This window comes from Mustela erminea, chromosome 2 (assembly GCF_009829155.1).
Source record: "Mustela erminea isolate mMusErm1 chromosome 2, mMusErm1.Pri, whole genome shotgun sequence".
Lineage (NCBI taxonomy): Eukaryota > Metazoa > Chordata > Mammalia > Carnivora > Mustelidae > Mustela > Mustela erminea.
The window spans coordinates 160,332,569-160,352,004 of record NC_045615.1 but is presented as its reverse complement, the minus strand read 5'-3'; the positions used below and the strand labels follow the sequence as shown (position 1 = coordinate 160,352,004).

The following is a 19,436-nucleotide window of genomic DNA, read 5'->3' as shown; positions in this document are numbered from 1 at the left end:
TTTTACCTTTGACTGTTCCTTTCTTCTGTGGAAACTGGATTCTAAAGACAAAGAAGACACATCCTCAAAAGGACATTTCAGACATGCATAGTAAGGGGATAGCAATCTATATATAAATTTGAAGGTTATTTTCTTCTGAATTCAAAATATATCTTACATCTCCTGGAGCCACTCAATGCAAAGGTCTCTGACTTGGAAGTTCCCTGCAACCCCCAAGGAGCTGTGATCACACGTTCGTAAAAACCATCTTCTCCGTACTTCGGTCATGGAGAAAATTTACACGGGCTGTGAACTTTTGGCGGACGGGAGATGTGAGTGTGAGGACTGTCTGTGCAGGTGTTGAGGGGACAGAAGGGTGAAGCAGAGTGGCATCAGCCTTTTGATACAGGCACACGCAGTGTGTTATGCTTTGTCTATTGTACTGAATGAACCTCCTCCAAACTTCCAAGGTTGAATTGATGGAAAAGGAACAATTAGAGAATCTGAGCCTTTCCACAGTTTCAGCTGAAAACATGAACATCTTTCAAAGTCTCTCAGTGACTCTAGTAAAGCAAACGATCTTCCTCAAACATTTGCCCAATGTCACCTCCATGCCAAGGGCTTGCTGTTCGGCCCTGGGGTCAGGAAGAAGAACTTTGATAGAACTTTCAACAATTTCCTCCACCCCTCCTACCATCAAAGCAAGGCCCCTGCGGGCACTTCTGTAAATTACAAAATGTATATGATCCATAATAATCTGTAGCCTTTCCAGCCATGGGAGCCTTAAATAGAAACTTAGGCAGACTGAAAATAGAAGTGGCTCAGAGGAAATTGCTTCAACCATGGGGGATAAGTTTCATTTCTGGTAGTCGTAAAAGGGAACTTTCTAACCTCATCTCCTTGGGTTTAACTTGCATACATTACTTCATTTAGTGGTTTTAAGGGTAGTGAGCAGTGATTTCTATGGGACTGCTCATTTTGGCTCTCACTTCTCTCTGTTTGAGACAGGTAGGTTGGCGGTGAGTAAAGCCTAGGAAAAGACCTGGAGAAAGAGAGTCAGTGGGGGCAGAGGAAGAGAACGGAGGTGAGACCTAGATCCCTTTTGGGGCCAGAGTGAACTCATAATTTAAAGGACAGAATATCCAAGTAGGTAGTTTTGGGGAGAAATTCCATTTGTGAGGTCTACACATGCCAAGGACAATAAGAGATCACTGATTTTAAATAATCCTCCTGGTGTGCTCTCTCAGGAGACATCCGTGTTGTCGGTAATGAATACAGCTGAACCGGCTCTCGGGCTGAACCAAGCTGACTGGAGCATGAAGCTTAGTTGCTGGGACAGGGATTCTCAGAGGTGGGCAGCAGGTTTGAGGCCAGAATCACTGAGGTTTGGGACCAATCTTCTTCAGCCACCCCAGTGGTAGTGATCCAGTTTTCTGAATTGTTTTCTTAGACCCCCCCTAGAGGATGGGAGTGGGTTTAAGAAACAGCAGAAGAACGTGTGTACCCAAATGCATGGTAACATATGCTTGTTCACTGGAACTTTTTCTATGAAGACTACAGTGGTGGAAATAGAGGGGAGCAGCCCTCTTGGAAAATTAATGTAGGAGTAGCAACATTTAACCAAAGAGACTGTTTCTCTTTCCTGAATCTACCGAGGGTGAAAAGAGGAAATAAACATCATACAAAGGAAGCAAGACAGAAATCCCCTTGGCCACGGATGCTAGGGCCCCGAATTGTTCCAAAGGCTTCTAGGAACGGTAAGGAGGCTGAGAAGGTGGGCACAAGCATCCTTGAAAGCAGCAGAAACGGATGTAAAAAAGAGGTAACGAATGCTGTTAAGAGTTTGTGCCAGTCGGGAGGGCTGGCTCCTCTATCTAGTGCCCTCTACAGTCAGGAGCAGAAGCTGTCCTTGGCTTAAGCCTGTCTGCACTGCCGCCCTCCCTTTCACGGCTCCATGCCACATGTACTGGACAGTTTCGTGCTCACTGTCCTTGCAATCAGTAGCTGGCCGAGGAGTATAAGAGACCTGAAACTGGAATCCTGGTTCTGCCCCTTTTTCCATTCGTAGCCTTGGGTGTGTTACTTGTTTTCTTGTAAACAAGTTAAAGATTAGAAAACATTTTTTTTTCTAGTTTTCTAATCTTTGAAGTGATGGTCATTGGAAAACAAGACGGGACTGCGGAGGGAGACAAACCGTAAGAGACTCTCAATCTCAGGAAACAAACTGAGAGTTGCTGGGGGCTGGGGCTAGTGATAGGGTGGCTGGGTTGTGGACTTGGGGGAGGGTAGGTGCTATGGGGAGTGCTGTGAATTCTGTAAGACTGATGATTCGCAGACCTGAACCCCTGAAGCAAATAACATATTATATGTTAATTAAAAAGAAGTGGTGGTCATTGGAGAATAGATGAGCTGAAGGAGTTAAAGTATTTAACCCAGTGCCCGGCACAGATAACAGCCTTTGTGAAGATTCCAACGAAGCAGATTCCTCTCTCCCTCCTCTGAGCCACTGTCGTAAGAAGTGCCCCTGCATTATTGCATTCAACCCTAAGGAATGCAACCATGTGTTTTTACACATAATTTTTATACATTATCCTTAGCTAGACTGTGAATTCCTGCAGGAGGAGGTCAAACCTTCCGGTTTTGTATTCCTCACACTGTGACTTGAAGCTGTTCAATGAAAGCTCATGGGACCTCCTGGTTCCTCTGCGGACTGAATGCATAAGTGAATGAATGGGGCGGGGGATGGAAGTAGTGGGAAATGAAACTAGAAATTTTTGTTAATAAAGGGGAATGTTCCAACACAGCATCCTTTTCTTGTTTTGACGGGTTCGGCAAGTTAAGGCAGCAGATTTACCGGATTTGTTCTGTGCACTGTTGACTAGCTTGAGAATCAGGGAAGTCTAGGCTGCATTTACTTTTAAAGAGCCAGGCAGGGAAGCCTGCTCAGACTTTCAATACTAGGCTGCTGATTGCAGTGACTCAGAAGAAGAAACCTCAAGCTGCTAGGAACCAGTGCGGTTTCCCATTATCTGTCACCTGTTGGAGACGCAGAGTCCCCCCGCCCCTTCACATATCAGCCCCACTTGCTGCCCTGGGGTCTGCAGTTCGTACGTGGGAGCTGTGGTGTCTAACCACCATCCTTCATTCTCTTTCCATCTTTAATTGGTGTCTAGATTCTCTTTTTTCTCCCCCCCAGGACCTTCCCCTGTGCCCTAACATTATCCCTTACAGTGTCCCTGACCAGCAGTAAGCTCCCGTGCAGCTAACGCCTCAGTCCTCTATTTACACTTGGAAAAAAGAATTATTTCCCTGAAACCAGAAAAATCTGGCTGCTAAGCAAAGAGTGAAAAGCGATTGCCCCACCGTCAGAGATCCTGTCCCGAACATGCAGCTCTGGTGAGCCACTTTGTGTGGGTCATTGTCAGCATTTCTTGCACAGGACACCTGGTGTTGCCTGGACACAGGGGAGTTTGAGATCACGTATGCATATCACCTGTTACCTTCTCTTAAGCTCATACTCAGCTACTGTGGCATGAGATACACAGTCAGACATGTAGGAAAACCAGGTCATGACGTTCCATATTACTGCATGGCCAGACATATCACAAACCTTAGCAAAGATGAAAAAAGAAAAGGATCCTGCCACCATCCTGGTTTAAAGAATAGCCCTCTCTTGCCAAATTTAATAATCTTATTCCTTTAAAAAATTTAAAAATATATGATTTCAATGTGTCCCTTTGAACGAGGAAAAGCAAAGTCTAGCCCGGGATGGCCATTGGTGTAGGCCCAGGCCTCATGTCAGGAAGTGTATCAGATTTAAACTTTACCCTTAACGTCAAATGAGGTTTTACATACTGTCATGGAGACCAAAGACTATAAAATTGTCTCATTATAATACTAAATGGCCAAAATTAATGTTATAAGTTGTAATAGTACAATTGTTCTAAGTTTATATATTTCACATCTTATTAAATGTAAACATTTAAAATACACTCTTTTTATAACCTCGTTTTTAAATTTTCTTTTATTAACATATAGTATTTTTCTAACCTTGTTTCGACAGGTCCTTGTTAAATAGCCTGGGGCTCAGACTCTGGGAAGCCCCGAGTGTGAGTGGCATCTAAGGCCTCAGGGAAACCAGCAGGTGTCGAATTCATTTCTCATGATAAAACTCACTGTGTGCCCTGTGCAGGTGGCAAGGTTCTCAGTCAACTGTAGATTTATTAGAGTTTTTCAAAAGTTTCATGGCATTCAAACTATACATGGCCAGTTATTTTACCCCAAAAACCTACTTCTAAAAAAGTATTCTTCAAGTGAGTATGGTTACCTAAAAATTAGGAGTCATTAGTCATGGACTAGGTTTAAAATGCGGCAGATTTGGTATTCACTGGATGGAGCAGCTCCTCTTTCCCTGACCCCATGTATAGGAATAGAAAGGAGGTAGAGTGTCAAAGGCTCTGCTCACCAGACTATGTAATTACAATTTTTGTATTAAGAGAAAAGCTCATATGATGTAGCTGAGGAAGGTTAGGAATCAGTACTCTAGCTTCCCAGCCAATGGCATCAGCACCAAACCGCTCTGCAGACCTTGAAATTTATCACAAGTTAAGTAAACATTTTTGAAAGTTAATTTGTCCTTAAATGTTCCTGATCTGCATTATCTCTGTTCCCATGCCCCTGAGTGTCCACACTTGGAGAGAAATTTTATCCCATTACTTTATTTATGTATCTAATTTATTTTTTATTGTTGAAGTATCATTGATATACACTATTATATTAGTTTCAGGTGTACAACATAGTAACTTGATAATTCTATATATAACCTAGTGCTCACCATGATAATTACAGTCACCATCACTATACAATGTTATTATAATATTGTTGACTAGATTCCCTGTACTGTACTTTTCATCTCCATGATTTATTTATTTTATAGCTGTAAGTTTGTACCTTTTAATCTTCCTCACCAATTTTCCCAAACCCCCCACCCCTCTCCCTTCTGGCAACCACGTTTATTCTCTGTAGTTAAGAGTCTGTTTTGTGGATGCCTGGGTGGTCCAGTTGGTTAAGCATTTGACCCTTGATTTTGTCCCAGGTCATGATCTCAGGGTCATGAGATTGAGCCCCATGTCAGGCTCAGAGCTGAGCATAGACTCGGCTTAAGATTCTCTCATTCCCTCTCCCTCTGCCCACGCCCCACCCCATACACTCTCCTTTTGTCTCTCTCTCTAAAAAAAAAAAAAAAAAAAAAAAAAAAAAAGTCTGTTTTGTTTCTTCATTTGATTTTTAAGGTACTCCATATAAGCAAGAGAGATTTTAAATAACCAAAATACTAAGATTGAGACTTTTATTAAATAAGAAACCACCAGCTTTGGTATATCCTCTGCTTTCAGTGGCCTGACAGGGGAGGGGTTCCGAGATGCAGTGATGCTGCAAGATGGTGGCCCGTAGGAGGGATTCCGAGCACTCCTCTAGAAGAGCGTGCAGGGAGACTTGGGCATACTGCGACACAGTGTGCTCAGCCAGCTCTGTGTCTTCACTTTGCAGTCTTTGGAGAAGGAAGAGCCTCTAGAGCATAGAGTAGGTTCTGGAAAGGTATAAGTTATAGCTGTCATTAAAGCAACTTTGGGATCTAATTGAATTTTATTATTTTTTTTAAATTTATTTATTTATTTATTTGACAGACAGCGATCACAAGTAGGCAGAGAGGCAGGCAGAGAGAGAGGAGGAAATAGGCTCCCTGCTGAGCAGAGAGCCCAATGTGGGCCTCGATTCCAGGACCCTGGGACCATGACCTGAGCCGAAGGCAGGGGCTTTAACCCACTGAGCCACCCAGGCGCCCTCTAATTGAATTTTAAATGCTCGGGTTGCAATGTCTGCTCTATCTCCTTACTCTTGCCATTAAGCAAAGCCTAGAGTAAAGCCAGTAGGTCAGGATGTCCTACTTGTCTCCTCACTTGCCGAAGGGCTGGAAGTCCTTCTCCTTTCAGCAGTTATACCCTCTCCACGAATTCTTCAGTTAGTCAGTGCGCTGGATATTGTGGGCTGGAATAATTCTCCTTCTCTCTCAGGTGATTCCTTGGCATTCTTGTGCCCCAGAAAGTCCAACTGAACCATCACTTCTCTTCAGTGAATTTTCCAACACTGTTGGAAAGAATGTATCTTCTAAAGATAATTCAGGTTTTTAGAAGGCTCTGGAAAGATCTTCTTTTCTTTCTGTCAAATTCTGAGATTATTTTGATTTCAGGTAGCAACCAAAGAAAGAATATTTTCTCTTTTCTCTACCTGTTGGAACAATGTTAACATAAAATAACAAAAGGTCTGGAATGGCCTTCTTTCTTATTCTGAACCCACACTGGTTTCATCCACCATCTACCGAGACAGGGCATGTTGGTGGAATGACAAGTAGACCAAGGTGATTTGAAAAGTATTGAATGGTCAAAAGAGCTGGATAGGTAAGTATTAGCCAGTGGTTGGGATACGAATCCTGGGTATCCATTTATTTTGGTCATCATTTATTCTGAGGAATAATGTTTAAATGCTATTGTAGGCCTTGGAACAATGCCATTCATCTGTGTGTTGGCCCTAAGCTCAAATGTAGTGTCTTCAATCAGTGACATGGGATGCACCTCCGTCATGAAACCCCCTTGCCCCTTCATTTTTGGACCTTAGCTAGAATAATTTCAGTGGCAACGTTGGCTCATTTTTCTAGTTCCTACCATGGCTGCCACTTACTTAATTTTAAAGGAGGAAAGTTGGAATGAAGGGAGAGGGTGAACCACAAACTCCTTCAGGTGGGCCTATTGAAATCTAAGACAACAGCAACAAAAACCTGCACTAATGAACAAAACAGAGCAGATAAACAGTCACAGCAAACACCAAATAAACCCACCTCGTCTTTGAAGAGTACATTTCAGACAGACAGTTATCCTCAGTGCCTTCCTTACTTCCACCAGGTTCTCCCCATACGGCCTGAGAAGAGCCTCGATGGGGATGAGCATCTAGTGCTTTCTCTGCCAGTCAGAGGCCTAGTCAGTGCAACATCATAATTTAATCTGGTGAAGTAACAACAAAGCCTTACAGCTTTTTATATCCTCACTGCAAGCGCATCTGGGATCCAGGGAAAGGACCCCTCAGTACCCCACAAGAAGTGCTGTCGAGAAAGTCCTAATTGAAATGCAAATGAAGCGAAAGGGAAGGAGTAGTTTATTCTGGAAAGCTTGAGGGGTTCATGGGGGAAACTATTTCCGCATCCGTTACTCTCCTATCTTTTCATCGCCGTCTGTAGTAATGGGCTCAGCCGTGGTCACACGGAGATGATATTTGTCAGACCATAAAGCGGGCAGGAACAAGGGAGCAAGGAGAAGAATGTGTCCGCAGGTAAAGAATGGAAAGGTGTCTCTGTGGGATTTTGCCTTTGCGTTGAGCTCTTTCCAGTTCTCAAAGGACTGAGGTTTGGGCCTAAACCTAGCCAGGTGGTCCAGATGGACCAAGAGTGAACCACAAGAGAAACTTTTGTTCTTCTAGCTCAAGGCTTCAGGTAGCTTTTCTAACAAGCTCCCCAGTCTATCTGTAGCCTTTCATGGTCTTCTGACCTCAGGAAGGAGTGCGGAGGGAGCCTGTCACAGTCAGATTATTCTGTTTAACTGAAAGAAAGTGTTTTAAGCCTTTGTTCCTTACGTAAGAACACCTCCAACCCTGACAACACCATGAGCAACAGTATCCTCAGCATGACCTAGATATGAATACTTTTGTCTTGAGTCTGGAGGGCATGGTGACAAAGTCTCGAGATTTTTCTGAAAGTTGGAGGTATCTCAAAAGTCCACATGCCTTCTTCTTCTGTTTATTGAACTCTCTGTGGATTCTGGCGACCATTAATTCTCACCTACCCTTGTCAATAGCCTACTAACTGTGACTTCTCTCTTCTATGGCTCTTGTACTAATCCTCCACACAGTGCAACAGAACCATTTAAAAAAATTGATGTGGTTATGTCCTCTCCCTTGTATGTAACTTTCAATGCCTTACTATTACTTTTAGGATAAATAACAGAACTCTTACGATGACTTAGAAGATCCTGTCCAATCTCTCTAGCCTCACCCTGTATTCTCTTTGTCCTGCCTATATGCTGGACATATTTTTCTGCCTGGAATGCCTCCTCCCTCTCTCCATCCCTCTCCCCCGCCCACTCATTTGCTATGAGGGGAGAAGCAAAGGATTCATCGAAGTTAACGGGACAAACATGACTTGCCCATGGACACCTTCCCTGATCCCACCACCCGTTCCACCTATGTCACCTTCCTTTGTCTTTGTGGTTTCTAAGAACCATGTGATTTCTTTTGGAGTTCTGCCCAGTTGAACATTATACATTCATGTAATACTCCACCGGACTATAAATTCTATGAGGAGAGTGTCTTTTTTGCCCCAGGGCTCATGTTATATATTGGGTTGTTATGATTCCAAATCCACTTGTTTGTGACTTAAGTGAAGTTGTTTTGATCTAGAGGTGAACGTGTCTACATTGAACAAGCTGTGTCGGGGTGTTGTGGTCATCTGTTCTTGATGAGCGCTCAGTAGCTGTTGTCAGTGCCTCTGGGGACTTATCAGTAAGAACATGTGGAAGAGTGGCTATGATGTAATAGTCATTTAAACTTTAAATACTGAGAATTTGTGGGGACTTACCAAGAGTGACTGGTCTGGGCCAGGCTCCCGTTTGGGTATCTCAGTAGCTCTCTGGAGACCTTAAGGCAATAGCTCCTACTGTGGCAAAGAAGCTCTTTGCTGTCAGTGGTGAAAACCATGAGGCAGCATGATGAAGGAGATCATCTCGTCTGCCAACACCAGACACTTCATTCCCTTAGCAATGGGCTCTAGCAATACGGGACTTTTGCTTTGTGCTGACTGCAGGACATCACCTCTTGGTTGGCTAAGCTGACTCTTCCAAGAACCAGCTTGTAGAAAGGTACACCTCACCTAAATTTGGACTTTGTTTCTTTTATCTCCCCCTTATCTGGAAGAACAGTGTACTTAGTCTATCATTGGTTTGGAGCATTTCATTTCTTTTTAGCTTATGAAGAAACATGATCCTGTGTCCTATTGGTTCATGAAATATTATTATTATAAATTATAATTCCTACAGTGAACCTGGGTTAAATAAAGTATTGGTAAAGACAATTTCAGTATCTAAGTATAATTTCCTCTGAACATAACAGCCTGCTTGAGTTAATTATTTGTTGAATGAGGGGGGCAGCTCGATACATACAGGGAAGGGGGTAGTCTTTGAGCGAAGATCCATGAAATGTCAGAAGAGTTCTGTCTGGGGAAAATAAAAGAAAACTCATTTTCTTGGGGTTTTAAAATTGCTGTGTTAGGGGAGTAGATGATGATTTCTTTCCTTTTCTATTTTTCTATATTTTCTGGGCAGAAGAATGGCAAATCATTGAAGAAAGTGAGAATTAAGAAAAGAGCATTAGACTCGATGATTTACTGCTCTTTTCTAATGACCTTTAATAACTGAGTTTCGGTTAGAGTAACGAAAACCAAAATCGTCAGCAAAGGAGTAGGAGGTAAAGAAATGGCAGCGAATATAAGTTAGACCTGACAAGTTTGTAGGTGAAAATAAAGGGGAAGATAAAACAGCTGACTTGAGAAAGTCGCACGATCAACCAAAGACTGTTCAGCTGCGTGAAGTCGTTTATGCTGATAGATGGCAGGAAAAGTCTCTAGGCTGAAAAGAAAGAAGGTGGTAAAAAGAGATTATAGAGGTTTGTGAGGCTTCTGTCCTGAGAGGAAAGGTCCGTGATGCCTAATAGGTGCTCAGTAAATAACGTAATGAACAAGTCAGTGGGATGAGGTGCCTCCGAGGACTGGAGTTTCCTCCCAGGGGACCTGAGCAGCTAAGAGCCAGGCACTTGTCCCCATGCGGGGATATGGAGCTGCTCATACTGGAGATCCTGATCTCAAGAAGCTGGATTTTTATGTGAGATCCCTTTATTTTTAAAGTTTTGATGACTGACTTAAGCAGAAGTAAATAAAAATACCAATATTTAATCAAGCAGCAACCATTCGAAAGCCTGTTTTAGTACCTGTTTCTCTAGACCATCGTTGCTGGCATGGTGTTTAACAGTTTTACTGAGATAAAATTCACAAATACAGCTCGCCCATTTAAAGTGCATGATTCACTAATGACCTTTAATAAAAGAGTTTTAGTAGAGTAATGAAAACATTAGTAAACGTTAGTAAAGTTTTAGTTGTTTTTAGCAAATTCACAGACACATGCAACCATTACCACAGAGAGCTCTAACGCATTTTCATCATCAAAAAGAGATCTTGGACCCTTTAGTTATGACTCCTCTATCTGCCTCCTTCCTCACCCCAAGGCAATCACTGATCTACTTTCTGTCTCTGTAGACTCGCCTATTCTGGACATTTCATTTAAACGGAATTGCATGTTATGTTGGGACACTAGGCAGTGGTATTTTTCAAGGGAAGAATTAGGAATATGAAGAATTTGGAAGGCCTTTAATCTCAGTGAAAGGAAGTCCAATACCAAGGTGAGGAGGGAAGAGCCCGTAAGATTTGAAAACCATCCTCTGGAAATGAAGGAAAGACAAAGCCAGAACAAAGTCCTGAAGGTATTCTGAGCTGCATGTGTGGACACCTCAAGGATCAGTCTGTGGGAAAGCTTTGATTTTGATCGTCTGCACCAGGGCTGAGAGGTCGCTGGTATGCATAAGCTCGGCTGTGTCAGATTGTGCCTGTGCCTGCCTATTGCTAAAAGATAAAAGTGTCATGCTGGGTTACACAGCTGTTCTTTGGTGTGTGATCCTTGAGTAAATCCTTAATTCTAGTTACTAGCATTGCCAGAATAAGCATGAAAGAGAGAGAATAATCCAAGGATCCTGGGTGCCTGGACCCAAGACCTCTATGGTTATCTGATTATAATAAAGACAATCATCCAAAGAAGAAGACCGTCATTCTCTGCAAAGAAGCAGAGCATTTTCAGGGCAGCTGAGTATACCGTTCCTGAGGGAGCTAGCAGGTCGAATTTCAAGGGGTTAGCACTCATGGGGAAAAGAAGATCATCAACAGCCTACCAGGGGACAGGACTATGGAATTTTCAAGAAAACCACAAGAGAAAAGAAGCCCGTTTAAAGTATGGGGCACGAGTTGGACACACAGCTAACAAAGATGGCAAGACTCCTGGGGGCTTCCAGCAGCACAGCACACCATGACTTTCCAGTGAGAATATAATTAGGTCTGATGATGGTCGTTTCACCAGTTTGAGCATGCACTTGGACCCAGGGATGACCTTGGATGGGCAGAGGACGCTCATCTGTGATGGGGTGACACCAGTAACACCAGCCTCATCACAGAGGCGGCCCCACTCTAGCTTTCCAAAATCCCACCCAGGCAGAGATTCGTGAAGAGCCTTCCAAACAAAAAGTATTTCGAGAGGGTACACGTAGGATCCGATGGGCATCTGAAAGCCACAATTAAGAGTGCTGATGTGCATCTTCTGCTAGGCATGGGTTTGGACGAAGGCCTTCCTATGCCGCGTGGAGATGTTCTTCAGGGTCTGCCACTCAGTGCATTCCCTTCCTGCCCCACTGTCTCCCAGAGTGTGGACCCTGCAGTGCTGCCGCTCTGGCCTCACATTCTCGGTGGAGGCAGCAGATGGAAGAAAAGATGATGAAATAAGTTCAAAAGCTGCCTCTCACTGTCCTTTAAGGAATGCCCAGAGACAGCCATCTAACACTTCTGCTTATGTTTTATGGGGCAGCCCACCTTAACTATATGCTGCTTTAGTGGTTCGATAGTTCCTGATACAGAGGAGAAAAGAGCATCCCTCCATCTTGTGAAAAGCTCTGAATGGATTATAAACCATGCCAAGAAATATTTGTGGGAGAGTGGTTACTATTCTTAATATGAAAATTTGGGACATTATCCTGGAATCCTGAATTTTCTTTAATATCATAATTTGCAACCTAACTCAAGAGGTAACAACTTGTCGAACACCTAAAACCATGCTTACAGTTGTGTTTTTGAGTTCGCAGATGACTGGTTGATAAATTTTACTCGTTGCTATTTAAGATGCTGATTTAGTATAAAAGGAGACAAGGGAACATGCTCTAAAATTAGGAGAGGGAGGGACAGGATGTTCTGAAATATTTCAGTAGTTTATGTGCTTGTAGGAAAAACAGAAGTTATAAATTGAAAAAGACCCTTCAAAGATCTCGATTTTCACATTTCACATTCTAAAAATTTATTTTTATAATTTAAAGCAAGGTGTATGGTAAATTTCCCAGTATTTATATTTTATCATAACAATAATTTTCTTAAAAAGGGGAAAAGAAAGGTATGGTTCAGTGAATAAAAACATAGCAGTAGTTTTAACTACTAGTTTCACTGTCTTAAACTCGGTCTCTTCTCTAATCCCTGTTATTTGAAGGAACAATGCCAAATAGAAAGTCAAAGTTTTCTGCAATGGTTTGTTTTTGTAACCTGTTTATCTCTTTTATTGAAGCATAATTACTGCACAAGGTTATATTAGTTTCAGAGGTAGACACAGGGATTCAACAATTGTGTACATTACTCAGTGCTCACCATAAGTGTAGTCACCATCTGTCATCGTGTTATTACACTATTATTGACTATAGAAATAGTCAGAGTCATATACTTTGCATCTCTGTGACTTGTGTATTTCATAATCGGAAGCTTATACCTCTGCATTCCCTTTCCGTATTTTGCTATTCCCTCCCACCTCCCTTCAGGCGACCACCAGTTTGTTCAAGAGGTAGGGCCATACATTTCCAGCTCTGGATATTTTAGAAAATTTTAAATATATTTATTTTATAGTAAGTACTTGGATTATCCCGAGGCCTATACACATTGGGCTGTCCACCAACACTGCTTATGGAGAACATTCTTTCAGAATTATATCAGTACGGATGGTGCACGGTCATCCTCAAACATGAGGTGAATCACACAGAAGTCTGTCGGGATCATAAACAAAGGTCTATAGAGTTTGACACAGGCCCAGATGTTGAAGAGTGTGGGATATGAGAGACCTCCCGGAAAATATTTAAAAACCAAGTTCCTGCCCTCAAAGAAGGCTTTTCAAGGTACATCATGGGGTTTGTTCCTGTTTCTATGAAGCAGTTATTTTCATCTTCTCTTGGGAAACTAATGACATATTCACTCAGTGGATTTCATTTCTTTTGTTTTGTTTTAGAGGGCGGGTGGAGGTGGGGACTGAGAGAGAGAGAGAGATCAATCTCCATATAAGGCCCTCTCAGAAGCACTTAAATGACATTCCTTTCATTCCACACCTGGAACTAACTCTTCCTTCCTCTCCTTTCCTACAATATCCAACAGTTATTTGACTATTTTATATATATACATATATTTTTAAGGACCTTGTGCAAACAATTAAGAGAAACTTTTTTTTTTTTAAGATTTTATTTATTTGAGAGAGAGACAGAGATGGCTTGGGGGGGGCGGGCAGAGGGAGAAGTAGACTCCCTGCTGAGCAGAGAGCCTGACTCCAGCTTGGTCCCAGGACCCTAAGATCATGACCTGGGCTGAAGGCAGACACTTAACTGACTGAGGCACACAGGTACCCCTCAAGTAAACTTTCTTAAGCCAGGAACAAACACACAGTGAGCTTTTGGTACAGAGAAGATCCAAATATGTTCTGCCCAGGGTTCCACAAACACCAAATACCAATATCAACTTTTGTCTGCCGACCCAGGTTGAACATGAGTTGTGTTTGGGGAGGAGGAGGGACATGCGGTCAACCTACAGCTAATCCATTTTCCCCCCAGTTGTTTTGAAGTAACAGCCAGAGCAATGGTTTTTAAACTTTAATTTCTACCTGCAGAAACTTGTTTTGTGTTGCAGATTCTTACTCATCATTCCTGTGATTTAGACTAAACTAGGTGGAAGTATAACTGTCCAAGTCTTAATCAGCAGGAACCCAAGCCCCTCCTCTCTCTCCCCAGAAGACCTTTGATTCTGCCAGCTGAACTCAGTGGAACAGTTTGAAGACCACTGACAACCCGACTAAGCCTGGTGAAAATCCATGGAAAATGTGCTTGTGAAGCAAAATGGATCCAGGAAAACCCCGCTTGGGCTCCTCAAGGTCTGTGGCTGTTTATGTTCTGCAGCCCCCACCCCATCCCCCACCCCTGGGGGAATGGGGAACTTTGCAGCACTAAGGATTGCACCACTTGGGACTTGGCCTTTCCCCTTTCACTTCTCCACTGGGGGCCCTTCAGCACTGTATCTCCTTCATTCACCTCTGCAAATACGAAGACATTTCACTGGGCATGGGGGCTCTCTGCAGTCTGTAATTAAGAATTTGGGCTCTAGAGTTTGCCAGAGTTCAAAGCCAGGCTCCAGGACTTGCGAGGTGCAAGAGCCTAGGCACTCACTTACTCTCATTTTGTCCCAAATTTCCTCACCGGTGACAGAGGGACAATAATAGCACCTGCCTCACAGGGGTCCTGTAAGGATTAAGCAAGATAATGACTGTAAGTCCCTTAAAACTGTGACAGATACGGTAATGTTTGGTAAATACAAGATGTCATTAGGAACAGTCTGTTCCCTTGTCTGATGCAGAACAGCTAGCTCAAACAGCTTTCTCCTTTTGCTCGTAATTTTCTGGGTCATCTCCATTTTCCTTGCTGACTCCAAATCTAACATCTGTCCTCTGCAATCACACATATGCATATGTCAGTTTGAGAAGTACCACGTCATTTCCGGGTACCATTGCTTTCCTTCTCTGTGCAGCAAACCATAAGCGCTACACCCAGAAGTTTCTAGAAACTTCAACTGTGTTGGTTTTAGTTTTCCCAAAGACAATTTTTTCAACTCCTATAGTTCTTTTAGTTTGATTTCTCCTTCTTGTATCTTGAAAATCTGTATTTCAAATGATTTCAAATGAGTACAAACAGGACTGGCTACATAATTTTCAGGACCCATTGCAAAATGAAGATGTAGGTGCCTTGTTCACAATTATTAAGAATTTCAAGGTAGGGACAGAAAAGCATTAAAATAAGTGCAGAATCATGAAACTGGCCCTGAGCACAAACATATTTAAAACCTTTGCTTTATTTATGTCACAATCAAGATTGGATATTCCATTTACACAGTGAGATATTTGTCACCTGCTATACCCCAAGACCTAACTTTGCTATTTAGCTGCTTGTACTCACTAATATTTGTCTTATATTTTCCTTAAGCTCTTCTTTCTGGCTTACCTCTTAACTCAGGCAAATGAAACCTGAAGCTATCCCTCAGGTCATGGCAACGGCCCACATCCTTTGCGCTAACCCCCCATCTCTTCTCAAAGGCCTGCACAAATGGACTGTGGAGTGACCCCACCCCCCATGACTGGCCATTGCCTTTACCTCATTATAATAGTTAAATTTCCATCCAAGGAGGCGTCTCAGCCTCCTACATGATATACTATGTATGTATAGGCATGTTTCCTTAAGGTGCATGTTCAGTCTTATGTCTGCCTCTACATAGGATGACAAGGCTTCCCTATCTAAAATATTCATCCTATAGATCTTGGATACCAGCCCTTTATCTGTTATGTCATTTGCAAATATCTTCTCCCATTCCATTGGTTGCCTTTTAATTTTGTTGACTGTTTCCCTTGCTATGCAGAAGCTTTTTATCTTGATGAAGTCCCAATATTTCATTTTTGCTTTTGTTTCCCTTGCCTTTGGGGACATGTCTAGCAAGAAGCTGCTGTGGCTCTTTGGTTAGAGGAGGGGAGTTGGGGGTTAGGTTGGCGTGGTGGTGGGTATTAAGGAGGGCATGTATTGCATGGAGCAATGGGTGTGGTGCATAAACAATGAATTTTGGAACACTGAAAAAAATAAAATTAAATTAAAAAAAAAAGAAGTTGCTGTGGCTGAGGTTAAAGAGGTTACAGCCTATGATCTCCTCTCCTTTCTCACAATGAGGTCTTTCATCCATTTTGAGTCTATTTTTGTGTATGGTATAAGGCAATGGTCCAATTTCATTCTTCTGCATGTGGCTGTCCAATATTCCCAGCACCATTTATTGAAGAGACCTTTTTCCATTGGATATTCTTTCCTGATTTATCAAAGATTAGTTGACCATAGAGTTGAGGGTCTACTTCTGGGTTCTCTCTTCTGTTCCATTGATTTTTGTGTATGTTTTTGTGCCAGTACCATGCTGTCTTGATGATCACAGCTTTGTTATATAGTTTGGAGTCCAGAATTGTGATGCCACCAGCTTCAGTTTTCTTTTTCAATATTCTTCTGGCTATTTGGAGTCTTTTCTAGTTCCATACAAATTTTAGGATTATTTGTTCTAGCTCTGTGAAACATGTCAATGGTATTTTGATAGGAATTGCATTGAATGTTTAGATTGCTCTGGGAAGCACAGACATTCTAAGAAATAGCAGAGAGGATCAGAGGGGAAGGGAGAGGAAACTGCATGGGAAGAAATCAGAGAAGGAGCCAAACCAGGAGAGACCCTTGACTCTAGGGGAATAAAAACTGAGGGTTGTGGAAAGGGAGGTGTGTGGGGATGGGGTCACTGGGAGATGGGCATTAAAGAGAGCACATGGTGTGATGAGCACTGAGCGTTATACACAACTACAGAATCATTGACTATTATACCAAAAACTAGTGATATACCATATGCTGGCTACTTGAATTTAAATTTAAAAAATATTCATCCTCATCATAAACAAAAGTCATCCACTCACCCTCTCTCAGGAGTCATGGCTTTGGAAAGCATCCCTGGGATCTTATTCGTTGCATATAAAGTTTTCTTTGTGTGACAACTTGGTGCAGTGTCTGACTCACCAAGGGGTGAACTCACGTTTGTTCAGTTAAAATTTCCCTTACTTTTATGTGTGAAGGTTATAGGGACAGAAAGTAAGTATGTTCCAAAGACATTTGTTTAATCTTCCCACAGATAATAGTTGTAAACAAAAGAGAGTCTGTCTAAAGATTCATGTAACAGATTCCTTTAGAAGGAAATCACATCTCTTTCTCTCTCTCTACCGGGGAAGGAGTTAATTTTTTTTCTTGGATCCCCCAATGATATTTTTATTTTAATAGAGATCACAGGGTCTCATCTTTCAGTTGTCACCAGTCTTATAAAAAATTTCACTGTAACTCATGATGTTATATTCACTATATGAAAGCAGGTTATTCACTTCTCAGTGTTGCTTTTGTTGTAGGAGGAATCTTTCCGGAAAACCAAGCTGACTTTTCTGCTATCTTTGTGCTGATTCCTTCCAGAGATGGAACCTGAAGTAAGGATTTAATGATTGGTGGTTTGTTGGGAAGCTCAGGGAAAGTAGGAAAGTTGGCCTCAAATGATGAATTATTAAGCCATCTATCACAGTGGTCAATTGGAAATTAATCCTGCAAAGAAACTCTGAGATATTAAAGCACACACCCCAGAATTATCTCACCTGGGGGCTCAAGGAGGTGGGGAACTTAGACACCAACAGCCATCAATCACTGATTGAGAACCGCTGAGAGGGGGCAGGGCTAAATCCAGCCGGTGCATTCTGGGATGGTATGGTCTTAGGGATGGGAAGATGCTCATATTGTCTGTTGTATCTGCAATAGAACGTTGGAAAGAGAGTCTTCAGAGCAAACAAGTTTAGGTCTTGAGATCTTGAAATCAGCACAACTTATTAGAAGAATGGTTTGTGGTAAGTTAACATAGAAATATCACCATTTACCTACCTTAAGTGTTGCTGGGATTATTAGAATTTTGTAAGGCAACAGACATTGCCATTTATATATACAGTGCCATTTAATTGTTTTTTTTTTTTAAATCGGTATTTCTCAAAACTAAATATTCATTGCAATCACTTGAAAATCTTGCTAGAAGAAGAGACTCTGACTCCACATAACTTATGGGGAAGGAGATTCTGCATTTCTAACAAGCTCCCAGGTGATATTGATGCTGCTGGCCCATGGACCATTCTTCACACAGCAAGATTTTAAACCATTCTAAAATTTCTCTTTCACAACTATATACAGTAAGTCATAAAACATTTTCTCTGGATCTGTTGAGTTTAATCATAGTTAAAAAAAAAAAGTTTGAACACATTCACAGGAGTGTTGTACGTTAGCCTTATTTGGAAAATAACCAGCTGTGTTAATCACTGCTAATAAACTTAACTGCCTGGGGTTCCCAGAGCAGAGTTACACAAGAGACAAAGGGCAGAATGAAAATTATATAGAATAGATAAGGATTTTGGCACTGTGGGAAACCTAAGAAAAGGCAAAAATTGCATCATTACTAGAGAATGAGGAAAAAGAAGAGATCCCAAAACCCATTTCTAAGTAATTCATGACACATGGCACTAATACAAAATTAATGTGATGTGCTTTGATATGTCTCCTATGTGCAATATATTAGGAAGGGCAGAAACGTAAAAGCAAGTTATGTGCTGTTAGTTTGTCAAGGGGAACAGATAGACCCATAAATGAAGATACTGAACAGTAAAGATGTGAATTATCCTCCTTAGTGGGAGAGATTTGTCAGGCACAGGGAGTTTATTTTGGTCTGCAATATCTGGGGAAAATACTGTTGGAAGGGGAGGATTTCAGGTGAGCTTTTAGAAGACAGGTTAAGTCTTCCTTTGACTATTGTGGGAGGGCATAGGGAAGTAGTCATAACTTTAGAGAAATGATTTTATAAAATATGCCTCAATAAGGGCACTGCTGGGATGCCTGGGTGGCTCAATTTGTTAAGCGTCTGTTTTCAGCTCAAGCCATGATCCCAGGGTCCTGGGATACAGTCCCACATCAGGTTCCTTGCTCAGCAGGAGCCTGCTTCTCCCTCTGCCTACTCTGCCTGCCACTCTGCCTGCTTGTGCTCTTTTTTTTTTTTCTCTCCCCTCTGAAAAATAATCTTTACCAAAAAAGGCACCTTCTAGGAGTATGTGTTGTCATTAATAGGGCTTGGTTAGTAACAGTGGCACACAATGTACTTACTGACTCTCAGCTGAGGGTAATGGAGGTAAAAGAGCAGGTGGCTAATAGTATAATCATTAAAATTATGAAATGTGGAGTCAGATCCGGGTTCACATACATATTTCAACCAGTGCTAGCTGTGGGACTCAGAAACACCATTCACCTTATTCACCTTAAATCTCTAGTTTCTTATACATAAAATGATGATTTCAGGATATCTAAAAAGAATTGATGATTAGCAAATTCATGAAAGGAGGGGCACCTGGGTGGCTCAGCTCATTAAGCACCAGACTCTTGATTTCAGCTCAGATCATGATCCCAGGGACCAAGCCTCATGTTGAGCTCTGTGCTCAGTGGGGAGTCTGCTTAAGATTCTCCCTTTACCTTTGCCCATACCCTCTTCCTCCCAACCCTGTTCACTCACTTGCTCTGTCCCTCTAAAATAAATGAAGAAATCTATATATCCTTTATTT

The 19,436-nt window shown here is 42.0% G+C and overlaps 1 long non-coding RNA gene across 1 annotated transcript; it reads left to right on the top strand.

The window, feature by feature from the left end:
* The first annotated feature begins 735 nt into the window (after positions 1 to 735).
* LOC116585240 lies at positions 736 to 17,679 on the top strand. Its single transcript, XR_004283510.1, has 4 exons — positions 736 to 1,801; positions 13,981 to 14,120; positions 17,208 to 17,282; positions 17,605 to 17,679. It is a non-coding gene; the product is annotated as an uncharacterized LOC116585240 (long non-coding RNA).
* The last annotated feature ends 1,757 nt before the right edge of the window (positions 17,680 to 19,436 follow it).